Source organism: Danio aesculapii, chromosome 20, assembly GCF_903798145.1.
Source record: "Danio aesculapii chromosome 20, fDanAes4.1, whole genome shotgun sequence".
Classification (NCBI taxonomy): Eukaryota; Metazoa; Chordata; class Actinopteri; order Cypriniformes; family Danionidae; genus Danio; species Danio aesculapii.
The window spans coordinates 32788761-32804459 of NC_079454.1; the positions used below are offsets into that span (position 1 = coordinate 32788761).

At 36.3% G+C, this 15699-nt stretch overlaps 1 protein-coding gene across 2 annotated transcripts in view; it reads right to left on the reverse strand.

Moving 5' to 3' along the window:
- Positions 1 to 15699, reverse strand: part of stxbp5a (syntaxin binding protein 5a (tomosyn)) — a 166146-nt gene that overhangs the window by 85701 nt on the left and 64746 nt on the right. The gene's annotated exons all lie outside the window — the stretch shown is intronic.

Consider the following 15699-nt stretch of genomic DNA (forward strand, 5'->3'; position numbering starts at 1 on the left):
AAAAACTATTTAATTCCAGTGTCAATCAGACTATTGAACACTCATCAGTAATGCGTATGTCTATGTAAGTGTTTTATGTGTATGTTTTTACTTCTTTACTGTATCAGGCTAGGGCAGCACGGTAGCTCAGTGGTTAGCACTGTCGCCTCACAGCAAAAAGGTTGCTGGTTCGAGTCTCGGCTGGGCCTGTTGGCATTTCTGTGTGGAGTTTGCATGTTCTCTCCGTGTTTGTGTGGGTTTCCTTCGGGGGCTCCGGTTTCCCCAGCAGTCCAAAGACATGCGCTATAAGTGAATTAGGTATACTGGGTTGGAGCTAGAAGGGCATTCGCTGTGTAAAACATTAACTGGAATAGTTGCCAGTTCATTCTGCTGTGGCAAACTCTGGTAAACAAGGGAAGGAAAGTGAATGAATGAATGAATCAGGCTATGCTGAAATACTCATGAGTCCACAAAACAATTTCCCCTTTAGGGGACAATAAAGTATACAAACTATTTGCATTTATGCATGTGAGCAAAGCTTTCATCACCATATTCAGTGTCACTACATTATTATTGATGAGGGATGAAAAGGGTTATTTTAACAAATATGATCATTTAAATAACTCCACAGTTTTTTTTATTGCATTATGTTACATAAATGAGTAAACAAATGTTGTCACACTTTATTTTAAGTACCATTCCCTCTATTTACTGGCTTATTATCTGATTATTCTTAACATATTGACTGTTTTGTACGTGTGATTTTATTCTGCATCTCTAATCCTACCCAATACCAATACCCAACTACAACATAACTATTAATAAGCAGAAATATAGTAGTTTGTTGAGCTAAAAGTTACAGTTAATGGTTTATCAATAGTACCTTAATATTTTATTAACAATGTTTAAGCATTAATACTTTTTAAAATTACACAAAAGACTGAGATAACAATCAATTTACATTCACAATCTTTCCATCTTCATTAATAATAATAATAATACATCATATATAAATAAATATAAGTAAATTACTTTATCAAAGTAAAATGATAAAGAAAAATAAGTAGCAGAGGAGTTGAAGTTCTCAAAATATGAAACCAAAAGCACAAATATATATCACAAATTCTTCTTTAAACACCACTAGTCTTGGGGGAATTAGAATACCTTAAAATAGTGTGATCATAAACATTAGTAATGCACTAACATCAACACTGAAAAATAGCGTGTTACAAATATTGTGAAAAAATACAAAGTTTATTAGTCATTAGTTCCATTAAATAAAACAGATAAAACTTTGATTTAAAGGTTTAATGAGTAAGAAAAGAACGCCACTTATGATTAGTCAATGCTTTACAAGTTTGTAAAGACTTGTCCTGTAAAATAGCAATGAACAACAGGCCTATAATGAATCAGGTCTCATATATCTCCACTGAAAATGTGATACGGTTTTTATCTTTATTATCTTCCTCATCTGATTTTCCAGAATGAATTCAGAATGACACATTTTAATCTCAAGTGTCATTTTATGATCTTTGTGTCTGATCATATCAGAGAAATTGCTCCAATGTTCGGATCAACACTGAATCTTGCTCCAGCAGTCTGTACTCTACCGATTTTCATATATCATACTTGAAATTCTGGGGTTCGGCTGATCAAAATTCACCGCAAGACATAGTTTATTGCTGCGAAACAGATATTTCCGTAACCTCATATAAGAGCACAACGGATTAGACACACTGAACCTCATGCCCTTGGATGTGTCTTTTAGAATAACAGAATCATTTCAGCTCTATAAAATATGGGACACTTTGTGAGCAGGTAATGTGATGTGGAGGGATGGACTCTGCAGTTACATATGAACTCAAATGGGGATGTTGGAGGCGCTAAATTAACTTTTGTTGTTTCTTTTCTTTTTTTATTATTATTGTAATTTTTTTTGCCAACAAGTATTATATTAACCTTAAAAGTTCTAATTAATTTATTTGTTTTGGAGGTCACTCAAGGTCAAAAACAATTACATTTTCTTGTACTTATATACACACTGCAATTCCTTTCTCAAAATGCCTGCAATAGTTCACCTAATCTCTCTTAACTTATCTTGTCTACCCTGCTCTGATTGGTCAGATGTTTGATTGGACTGGTCTTTTGTGATTGGTCTACAGCTTACAGTGCATGATGGAATGAAAAGGCCCATTTTCTGAATTTTGAGGAGGCTATGAACACTGTGCCAGTAGTTTTATTGTATCAGTATGACTCTGAATCCTCATTTGTTGGAAGTTTATGGAAAGTGGATTTGTGTTCATGGCAAAACAGCCAACAAACGAGCCAAAGTCTTCCAAGCCTTAGTAGATGTTATTTGAAGAGCCTATGAAGAGCTATGTCATTATTCAAATGTGTACAACTAAACAAAAAATATACAACTAAAACATTATTATTATTAATATTATAGTTATGATTATTTTTATTTTAATTTTTATTTGTCACATACAGAGTCATACACAGTAAGATATGCATTAAAATGCTTAAACAATGACCTTTAAGAATGACCTTGACCAAAATAAAACAATAATAATATTCATTTTCCTTTGGCTTAGTCTCTATTTCAGAGGTTGCCACAGCTCAATGAATCACCAACTATTCCAGCATATGTTTTATACAGCGGATGCCTTTCCAGCTTCAACCCCGTACTGGGAAACACCCATACACATTCATTCGCGCGCACACACACTCATAAATTACAGCCAATTTATTTTATTCAATTAACCTATCCCGCATGTTTTTAGAATGTGGGGGAAACTGGAGGACCCGGAGGAAACCCATGCAAACATGGGGAGAACATGCAAACTGTTGGTGCCACGGTGGCCACCATAATAATAATAATAACAATAGAATCTAAATCATGGAGAAATAGATTGTTGTTACAATTATTATATCATTATAAAATAAATAAATAAATAAATAAATAAATAAATAAATAAATAAATAGTAATAATTAATGTTGTTATTTTGTTGTTATCTAAAGCACAACAAACAGTTTACAGTGTAAAATGTTTAAAAAAAAGTCTCAAAAAGAGTCTCAAGTGTTTCTTTTAAAGATTCGACAGATTTATTACAATCTGTGCTTAGATTTATTTTAAGACTTCAAGAAGTGTGGAAGATTTGGGGAACTGGCACTTCTTGACACTTCTACCAACATTTTAGACTCCATATCATAGATTTATCTGCATACATATATTAAGAGAATTAAAATAAAGAAAAAAAATGAAGATAATATCAATAAAATCTAACATCTAAAAACTCGGTTGGTTAAAACTATGACTTGACTTAACCAGATGGACACAGGTTCAACACTATAACTTAACATGTGCAATTCACTTTAAATGTATAGACTATGTACAGGTATGTGCAAATTACTGACTCAATTGTTAATTTCTCCTAAGCAATTAAGAAGACACTTGCTTCAAAACATTTCCAGCTCCTTTAAGTCTCTTAAGCTATGAAAAAAAGAAATAGCATTTTCTTGTAGAAACCTGCAGGTAAGATAAACAGCACTGAAACCATAAAGCATATACAATTTTGCACATTCAGAGTCAGTATATTGATAATCACATGCTTCATCAATGAACCACACAATTTTCTTCCCACAAAACATGTCTGCGTGCAATTCATGTCATTCCAGAGGATAAAAAATGCTTAGCTGTTTAGCCAAGTTTTGCTTGCTCAACTCAAATGTGCTTTGCTGTACATCCCAGTGGGACAAAAGAGCTGGAAGTTAAGTTGCTTGAGTCCGGGCCTGGGCCTCTGTTTAATCATCCATAAAACAGATGTATTACCCAGTCTCAGGTCTATCTTTAACATTTATTGATATGTGTTTGAATAATGCCTCTTTTTTGTCTTGTTCTGCAAAATATTTATGATATTTTCTCAAATTGTTAAATAAAAGCATTTAAATAAAAATTGACCAAAATAAGCATGCTTACAGACAGGTTTACTTTTCAATCCCACAATATTGTTCATTCACTTTTCGATTGCACAATAATGCGTTAAAGCAAAAATGCATTAACTTTAAAATAGTTAAGACAGCATTTAGTGGAATAGCCCTTAATTTCCATCAGAACAAATAATAAAAAAAAAGTAATTTTGATCAAATGTCATTTTGTGAGTAAATAAATACACAAATAAACAAAAAGGAAACAAATCAATGAACAAATGCATGCACACAAATGAATGAATGAATGAATGAATGAATGAATGAATGAATGCATGAATGCATGAATGAATGAATAAGGAACTACTTTCTTCTGCCATTCATTCACATCTGCAGCTGATCAGAACAGCCGAAACCCTTGCTACTTCACCAACGTCACTTTAGAGCTAGTATTTGAATGATTCTCTAGCGTAATGTCTAAAGTAATGACAAACAGGTGATTTTGCTTATATTTTAGGATTATAAAGCTAAACGGCATGAAATGCTATATCAGCCTACAGAGATTTCCCAGTATTTCTCTGTTGCAATCGGGATTTCACAATAATTAACCCCGAAAAAGCCAAAGCAAAGCAAACACTGCCAGATTATGGCACTACAACATACAAAAGAGAGAGATCCACTTAGAATGTCACTTACTGTACCAGTTTTATAATGCTTTGATCAGATGTTTGAAACTACACTGTTTTTCTCCTCTAAGGGCTTATTATGCGGTCTCTGTCAACCGTCTTTTCTCTGCTCAGTATGGTAGGCTAATGGTCGCCGACGAACTGTATCTCTGAAATTATAAATATTTCAAATAAGCACTATCATTGTAAATAAACTGCACAGTTTCAATCTAAACAACTACATTATTGCCTAAAAACGCCTCGAAAGTACATTATGTTGTCCAACATCTGCAATATTTGTCAACTGCAGTGATTATATTGATCTGCTGTCACTATGTGCATGGAGTTTTTTTTTTAAATAAAGCAAATATCAACATTTTACTTAAACACACACTGCACCCAGTAAACTCGGAGAAAAAAAATATTTGTCTACAGGTCAACATTCTGTGTGAACGCCTCTTTAATTTTCCCCCATATCTGTATATGTGGTTTCCAAAGCTCACATAATGCATAAATGCTAGGAGGGTGAAAAGGTGGAGCAGCCGTTATCATTTTATGAACAAAAGGCTTGTTTGTTTTGGTGCTGTGCAAATGGCTTGGCTCTCACCCCTTACACACTAATCTTTCCCCCAACAACACAAGTGCGCACACACACACACACACACACACACATACATACACACACCTGCCCCAACACTTCACACCAGCACCTTGCAGCATCATGAATACATTCATGAGTGAAAGAGTGTTGAGAGGAGTACCATGCATCAAACTCAACACATTTCCTTCCTCTGTCTTTTAGACAGATGCACGCACACATGCACACACACGTAAACACACGTACACAAACACACACATCATAAAATAAAAAAAAAGAAATTAAAAAAGCACAAAAATGGTTGCACTCCTAAACATAATTGAAATAATATACTGTACGTAGTACTACAATAGTATATTATGCACATGGACAAAACGAAAATGCACATTATAACAGTATTAGCCTCTCTACTGCCACCACCAACTCTGGAGCACACATGATATGCATGTAATGCCACTGCCATTATTTGAGGTTAATTGTCTGGACATTAGAAAGTGTTGCATACACATTTTATGTATATAATGATATAATAATGAGTATTACATCTGCTTAAATGCTATTTTGTGTTACAATTAGCCAAAAAAAAACATATCAAGGACTTTTAGAACAAGAATAATTTGATTAAAGGAATAGTAAAATACTAGTTGAAGATCACAGTGAAGCCCCAACATACTAAATACTGTATTTGGCATCTTATATATATATATATATATATATATGTTACCAGTATCCTTCACAACTCTAATCTTGTCAGGATTTACAAGCTTGTGAGCAAATAAAATAAAATAAAAAGATCTAATTTAGTATAATCACTTATTTAATTTACATTTTAATAAGTATAGTTCAGAATAAGAATTTTAAATAACAACGATTGAGTTTAAATAAGTATATCTGTTATGCTGAACGGCAATGGAATATCATTTCAACCAAATACTGACAATATTTTCATCAAGGTTACTTAAAACATTAAAGTGTGCATTTGCATTAAACATGCTGTCTATGTAAAGTTTCTAAATATGCAAATTTATTGTTTTTTTATTTATAGAGAGATAAATGCTTAAGCTACTAAAATTGGGTTAATAAATCATAAAAACAACAATAGAACTCACGGTTATGTTTAATACTGAAAGTAAAAGCTTTTCCTCGTGCACAATATGAAGAGAACTCAAGGGAATGGAACTAAACCACTGTGTAGCCTTAAGAAAACCACTTATCAGTGAGGCTAATCTGAACAAAAAAGCTTCAATTTGCTAGAAAGCATAAAGATTGGACTCTGGAGCAATGGAAGAAAGTCATGTGGTCTGATGAGTCCAGATTTACCACGTTCCAGAGTGCTGGGTGAAATAAATGATGTAATACATTTTTTCTTGTCCCTTTTCCATAATTAGACAATCCTTTTTTAATTAATTCATTAATTTGCACAGCACTCACCTTCATCACATCACTTTAATTGTGTGTGTGTGCGCATGCGTGTGTGTGAGAAAGAGATTGAAGGTGACATCTGCACATGTGCATATCTTTTCCAGATGAACTAGGCAAACTCTATCAGCAACATCAAACACGCATTACATAAGCAAATATTTATTTTGTTCTTCATTATGTTTGGGACACTCCATTGACTTGTTTATTTGTGTACTACTGAGCAAATGGTATTTTCTGCCCTCTTGCTGTATTTCATTAAGAACTGATTCAGCATGTTTATTACGCCCATTATCCCTTTTTTTAAACTACACAAGTCAGCAAAACCTGACGCACAAATAATCACACAAAAACACACTGCTCACTGCTTACTCTTCTTTTTGTCTCGAACAACCAGATACAACCACATTCACAAATATCAACAGTCCTCCACGTGTGCGAGTAAGGTGTGTGTTTGTGTTCATATGGCTTCTGTGACGGTGTGATAATGAGCTAAATGAGTGTATTAGCATGACAGACGGATGCCCTGCACTCCTGACATTTGGCTTGCTCTTTACTGAGCTTTCGTCCTGCAGGGAAACACACACACACACACACACACACACACACACACACACACACAAGCAAAGAGCAAATCCATTCAGGAACAGCCATAAAAACCTGCCAGGCTCCCTGATCATCATTATGTTACAGCACCAGGATGGAGACGTTTTCATCTCAACTTTGTGTCTGTAGGTCAGCTTGAAAAATGTAAACACTGACTTTTACCAGATTCATACAGTGTGGGAAATGCAGCTTTGAATGCTTGAGATGTTGGGTTGACTGAATATCAAAACAACATGCTTCAAAACCAATGACAACATGTTGCTTAAGGCAAGCCAACCGTATGAAACCCATAATTGACCAGCTGCACATGTGCAACATTGGAGAAAAGAATCTGCTTTGAATGAGCTCTAATTCATTTCCTCCTTTAAAGGGATAGTTCACACAAAAATGAACATTTACGCTCCATTAACTCACCCTTAAGTGGTTCCAAACCTTTTTGAGTTTCCTTTTAATGCTGAACACAAAGGAAGATATTTTGATGAATGTTGCTGGTATACCACTGACATCCATAGTAGTAAAAAATGCTATAGAGCATTTCCTTTGAATTTTAAAAGACTTTCTTTTAAACCACAATATATCTGCAAGAGGTTTTTATTTATTTTTAATTGTATGTAATTTAGTATGATCATAAATAAGTCCACATTAAAATAAGTTTGTTAAATAACACTCAATTTACATCATCTCCCAGTACAGTGATGTGGCTGGAAGGGCATCTGCTGCATTAAAAAACATATGCTGGAATAGTTGGCGGTTCATTCCACTGTGGCGACCTCTGACAAATAAGGGACTAAGCTGGAGAAAAAATAAATGAATGAATGAATGAATGAATGAATGAATGAATGAATGAATGAATGAATTTACATTAACTGTTACAGTCACCAGCGATCTAGCTACTACAGATCGCTGGAGAACCTTCACTTTCACTACAATTCTGCCACCACATGAATTACATATCCTGTCATGCACCTCACACACACCTGTTCCTGTTTTACATTAATTACACTCACACAGCCGGAGGATCATGATGAACTGATTGCAGGGACTATAAATACACCACAAATGCACACACACAGTGCTGAGGCTTGTTGTTCCTGTAACCATTACGAAGTGTTTTTCATTTACTTGTTTTCCTGTGCCATGTTTGATCTTTGCTTTGTTTACTGATTTTTGATGTTAGTCGACTGAACCGATCTTTTGCCTGTTTTTTGACGACACCCCTTTTGATAGCCCTTGACGATTCGGTTTGCTCCTGTAATTGACCCTTGCTTGCCTGACTACTTTTATTAATAAAGACTCTGCAATTGGATCCTCACCTCCGTTGTCCAACGGCGTTATCTTACATTAACATATCCAACAGGGTGACCAGATATCCAGTTTTTCCTGGGATCATCATGCATTTCATCTCTATTTTTAGTGTCCCACGAGAACAACTTATTCAAAGGTAACAAATCTCTTTCAATCATTAAGTTTCCTTTGGCCTAGTCCCTTATTAATCAGGGGTTGACACAGAGGAATAAACCGCTATTCCGGCATATATTTTATGCAGTGGATGTCTTTCCAACTGCAACCCAGTACTAGGAAACACCCATACATTCTTACATTCACACATGCACTCATACCCTACGGCCAATTTAGTTAATCTAATTCACCTGCACTGCATGTCTTTGGACTGTGGGGGAAACTGGAGCACCCGGAGGAAACCCACGCCAACGTTGGGAGTACATACAGACTCCACACATAAAAGCCAACTGGCCCAGACATGACTTGAACCAGCAACCTTCTTGCTGTGAGGTGACAGTGCTACCCACTGAGCCACCGTGCCACCCCAACCAATCGTCACCCATGGGGTCTGTCTTGCGCGTAGTCATGCATTTATAGTTATGCATGCTGTTTGAGTTGCTCAGCAATAACACTTCCGAACCGCTAGCTGGCAGTAGGTTTTTATGTTCCTCTGTTTCTTCAGGGGTGTTTTGTTTTTTCTGAACAGTATCTTAAATGTACAAGTAGATAAAACTCGATCATTCAGAGGCGGGAACCAGCGGACGTGCAACAACATTAATCATAAGGTAAACACAAAACAAAAGTTTCCATCTGGAGCTACTTCATGGGACTTGACACTTGTAAACACTCGCTCCAAAGGGTTCACGCGGCTCTCTGTCCCACCTACACTGGTCACAGCTACCAAGCCGACCAATCACAGAACTTGCGCTATGCATCGTTGCGATTTGTAGTTACATTTTTTTGAAAGGTGCGTGCCAGACTTGGCGTCAGCCACAGTGAAAACTATGAGACCGCGCGAAAGCTGCGCTGGAGCATACGCGTGCATATTACTGTTCTAAGTAACCAGCAAATTACTTAAACAAGTACTAATATTTGACTTAAAAAATGTGATGTGAGTTATGTTTAAGTTTAAATAATTAGCTTTAAAAATGTATTGTTGATTCAAAATTAACCTAGTTACATTAAATCATGCACTTAATGAGAGAATGTGCATCCCATTGGAACAGACAGAAATGAAGATGGCAGTTCTTATTATTTTGAACACATTACTTATAATGTTCTGGTACTATCTCTGTAACGATTACAGCCATATTTGACACTTGACACAAAAAATAACTGAAACATTACAGTAGACACTTGCATTTAATAAGCTGTCAATGTATGCAAAATCTCTTTTATAGATTTTATTTTGTTAACTGGTAGCACTGACCAGAGAAAAAAATACTATGGAAGTCATGTGACCAAAGTTATTCAAAAGTCCAAGGTTATTCAAATTATCTTACGTATTTTATGTTCAAAATAGCAAAGAAACTTAAACAGATTTAGAACAAGCAGAGATTTATGTACTCAAGTAAATGATAAAATTATTCATATTTTTAGTTAAAGCATACTTTAAACATTTATAAGTACAAATATGGGCTGTTTAAATCAGTTATTTTTTTGTATTTTATAGAAGTCAGAATGTCTTGAGTGCAGCAAAAGCATTTTGATTCAACACAGCCTAATATCTCTTTTCCACTGGAATGCTTTAATGTTCAATTTAGAGAGCTTTTTCAGAGACCACTTTTAACGTCTAGCCCAGGAAAGAGCATTTTTAACAGGCTGCTCTTCTCTGCTTGTTGTAACATCTTCCGACAGCCTCCTGTCAGGACGTCAGCTTGTGTGATGCCCACGCTGTCCTGACAGTAGGTCAAACTACGTTCCTCCCAAAAATATACTTTCAAAAAGAAGCATCCTTCAATAACACAAAGTCTTTTACAGGGCTGTGCTTGCTCCTGGAAATGATTGTTAATGAATGTATGCAGCATTGCCACATTTACATAAAGTCTTACTGATAACAATTCATGTTAATATAAATTTGTTGATTCTTTGTAGCTGTTCATTACACAAATAAAACAATGTTATAGGAACTGCATCAGACTTGCCTAATAATCACTTTAAAATGAAGTAAAAAGTGTAAATAGGGGTGACACAGTGGCTCAGTGATTAGCGCTGTCACCTCACAGCTAAAAGGTCACTGGTTCGAGTCCCGGCTGGGTCAGTTGGCATGTCTGTTTGGAGTTTGCATGTTCTCCCCATGTTTGCATGGGCTTCCTCCGAGTGCTACGGTTTCCCCCAGAGTTCAAAGTCATATGGTATAATTAAATTGAATAAACTAAAATTGGCCATAGTATATGTGTGTGAATGAGTGTGTATGGGTGTTTCCCAGTGATGGGTTGCAGCTGAAAGGGCATCCGCTGCATAAAACATATGCTTGATAAGTTGGCGGTACATTTCTGGACGCTATGGGGCGGTATGATGCCACTCCTTCACACGCTTACCAGCTGACCGCTTGGTCATTCTATGCTTTTTAAAATACTATTAGATGGGTTTAGGAAAGGAGGAGGGTGGATCAGTCGATTGGTCAGTCAGTCGATCAGTCAGTCAGTCAAACAGTCAGTTGACAGTGGCCTCTGGTGGATTTACAGGAGAACAGCAGGCGCAAATGGCCCACACAGTAGTTTATTATGAAGAATTCACTCCATGCAGAACATGCTCGCATTTGGTCGCATTTCGTAATTTGCATTCCAAGAAACAACATATTACACTCAAAAAAGTGTCTTTGCTGCTTGTTTAAGCTTCTTATTTAAAATGAGCTGAATCAACACAATTTTTTGAGAGTTTTTTTGACAACCTAATTGTTTTATGTTTAATCCAATTAAATTTGTAAAAATAATTAAGTTAACTAAGTCAACTTATGTTGGGACAATTTTTGTATGTTTCTTACAGCGTAGAGAAAATATAAATCATATAAATATATATATCCATACACACTCATTCACACACATACACTATGGCCAATTTAGTTTATTCAATTCACCTATAGCGCATGTTTTGGACTGTGAGGGTAACCGGAGCACCTGGAGGAAATCCACCATATCACCCTTATTTCACAATTATTTTCATGTAAATTAGTTTGTAAATGATGTACCTGAAAATTATTTAGATTAATACATATAATGATGTAAAATAGTTTCACTCTAAAATTACTCAGCACTAAAATGGCTCCTTAATGCCAATTCATGTTAACTTTATCCTGTAGCTAAACGCAGAGACATTTAGTTTGCACTCTGGGCCACAGCTGCCCCATCGCAGCCTCAGGGATGAGGCAGGTCGCAGAGGGAAACACTTTCTAAATGTCAGACACAGAGACACATCAGCCCTATACCTATGACCCCTGCTTTTATTTTCAGAGGCAGATGCACACAGACCTGCACACGCACACACACACGGTAAAAACTTGTTCGACCCTGAAAGGCGCTGTTGGCGAATTGTCACTCTCATCAACAGAAGCAGAGCAGATTATAAGTGAAGGGCTGCCTCATCTCTTATCAGAGTCAACAGCTGTCCAAACCGAATCAGAAGGTTACAACCTCCCTGCACTGATCTATAGCTATGAGTGTGATTAAAGGTCTCACACATTCTTCAATTCCTGCTACTGAACTACAACACACGACTCAAGTGCCCTTAGTGTGGAGGATACTGTTTCAAACAACACCTTTTTTATGGTTTTAAAGGGGAAGTAGCATTGGAAATGAAATGTAAAACATGCAATGAAGACATACTGCATGTATGGACAACCTCCATAAAACACCAGTTGGATGTTACATTACAAATGTTAGCATATATTAGATATTACAAATATGATCATAATTAAACATGAATAATCACTTTTAATTATTTTATTATTTATCACTTTTATTAGTCACACCATAATTACTGTAATTTTTAAACTTGTAGCTCAATAATTTATGCTCTTCTATCAACATCTAGCAGTTAAAGGAATCAGTGGTAGTCAGTACAGTAATTTACGGGGAACAGGAGCTATCATGTGGAACAGGAGACAATTCGCAGCTTAAAAATAGTTTTGTCATACGGAGGCATGATCACTTTTTGCTAGTCAGAATTTTATATTTATAGTAATTCTAGCAAACCCTATTAGAAACTTGGTAAACTTTGATGAATACGAGTGCAAGCTACAGTGTGACAGTAATAGACGTTTAGCAAATCATAACAGACATGATTGATATGTCTTCGGTCATTCATTTATTTTTTTCTGTTGTGGTCGCCATCTTTAGAAGCTTTAGATAACTTCTCCTTAAAGGCCGGGACACAACAAAGCTGATGCCAAACAATTAGCACCAATGAAACCCAACTGTGTTGTTGCCTTGTTTTGTATCACATCTGGACCAAAAATCTGAGTGTGAACACACCAAACGCACAAAGCGAACCGAAACAAGAGGCACATTCTGTGCCTGTTAAAGAAGACATGCATCTCAGTAGTCTGTTTTCTGAAACTAAACTTCCGATGCACACAGACAAAGCTTAAACATAATTTAGAGCAACGCAGCAAAACAGCATTTAGTATCATTATCACAGTAACTGTCACTCACCACGTATGGATTTGCTTGTCTGATTATCTAATAACCCATATTGTTTGCAAATATTTGAGAAATATTTGAGAAATTACAGCTTGCCTATTTGTGATCCATCTTGGTTTGAATTGTCACACTCACACTTTGATTTGTTGCTAAATAACCAGAAGAGCGCTCTCTTCAGCCAAAGGTCTGCTGCCAAATTGACATGCTGAATCGGGTCCACAATTACAGACGTTAACCTGATGAGAGCCAATGTGTGAAACACATCATACCAACTAGATGAACTGATGAACCAACGAAGACCAGCAGTCGACTGTCGATTTGGTGGGTCTAGGCCAGGGATGGGCAAACTCGATCCTGGAGGGCCGGTGTCCCTGCATAGTTTTGCTCCAACCCTAATAAAACACACCTGCTTGTAGCTTTCTAGTGATCTTAAAGACACTAATTGGGGTGTTCAGGTGTGTTTGATTAGTGTTGGAGCAAAACTCTGCAGGGACACCAGCCATCGAAGATCAAGTTTGCCCATGCCTGGTCTAGGCCCTTATGATTGGAAAGGCACATACACTAAAATAGCACACCTCACCTCACCACTAACAAAAAAAATAGTGCTCAAAGAAGATAGATAGTTTAGGAATAGATTTTATTTACTGTCAAGCAAACTGCTGACTCCACTAAAGTCAAGTAAAAACTTGCCAAATTTGACATTTGCAACTATAGTACCTCATCCATAATCCCTCTCCTTTCACTGCAGAAGATCTCAAGGCATTTACTTACTTCACATCAAGATGACATTTCATCTAGAGATTAAGAAAATAATAATGATACTTGAAAATGACCTTGATAAAAAAAGGGGGTAAGCGAAGTATGTTAATCAAACAATATTACCCCTATGAGGTTGACAAGCACAGATGGCATCAAAAAAAACAAACATTGATTTGCTCCTACAGATAGCAATAAGACATCATACAAAACAGTTATGGGTCTACTTTTATGTGCGCATACTTACAATTACAACAAAGATGTGCCTTTGTAAAATAAAGAACACAGAAGGTGTGTACTTTATGCCTAAGGGTTACATCGCCACTTAAATGAATTGCCAATAACATTAATAAAGCATATCTCTTGTATTACAAGTTTGTTTATTCTAATATATACTTGTTATTAACATTATGCTATAATATTCTGTAATAATTCTGTCATAAAAACATATGTTCATCAGTTTCACACAGCGGATACCCTTCCAGCCGCAACCCATCACTGGGAAACATTCATACACTCTCATTCACATACATTCACTACGAACAATTTAGCTAACTCAATTCACCTATACCACATTTTTTTGGCTTGTGGGAAAAACCAGAGCACCCGGAGAAAACCCATGCGAACACGGGGAGAACATGCAGATTCCATACAGAAATGCCACTTGACCTAGCCGAGGCTCGAACCAGCGACCTTCTTGCCGTGAAGCAATTGTGCTCCCACTGCACCACCATGCTGCCCCAGCATACAACATATTAGTGATAATATTCATAAAATGTATAAGATTCATAATATAATCGCTGTATATTCTTGTCAAACTATAAATATACACACACACACTAAACGGCCACTTTATTAGGTACACCTTACTAGTACTGGGTTGGACCCTCTTTTGCCTTCAGAACTGCCTTAATCCTTTTGTGGCATGGATTCTACAAGGAACTGCAAATAGTCCTCAGAGATTTTTATCCATATTGACATGATAGCATCACACACTTGCTGCAGATTTGTCGGCTTCACATTCAATTCATGTTTATTTATATAGGTTTTTTTCAATGTAGATTGTGACAAAGGAGCTTAACATATAAGTTTTAGTAATATGAAACTGTCACTCCAGTTTTCAGAGTTAAAGCTCAGTTTAGTTCAGTTCAGTGTGGTTTAAATTTTACTGCTGAAAGTCCAAACACTAAAGAGCAAATCCATTGATCGATGCGCAGCTCCACAAGTTTGATGCAAATGATGTGAATATTAAAATATATTTTAAATAATAATAAATAGGAAAATATATGATATAATAAAATTATTTTCTTCTCCTTCTTCAAAAAAGACAACTGTTGGCTTATTAGTGTGTCACTGAACATACTCTTTTGAAGGTAATGAAAGTAAGGTGAAGGTAAAGGCAAAAAGATTAAAAAACAAATTTTTTAAATCATGATTTAACATGCAGGATAACTGGGTTAACATAATCATGGCTAACGTTAACACATTGACCTTCAATTTACAACTGATTAAAGCTCTGACCGAGTAAAATAAGGCTTCTGTCTGCATTAGGTACATTCACCCCACTACTGTTTGCAAACATGACTACATATGTTAACAGGCCTCCCTTTGCGACCAACAGAGAAAGGAGTGTTGTGCTCAGGGCTGCACCTGGGTACCAACAGAGAGAGAGAGCAAGCGCAAGTCGACTGGAAAAATAAGAGAAACAGAAGTATCAGATGTGTGTGTGTGTGTGTGTGTGTGGGTCCACAGACTCACCAGCACCAGCTCTGCCACACAAACATACACACACACACACACACACACACAGACCAGCAGATGACATGC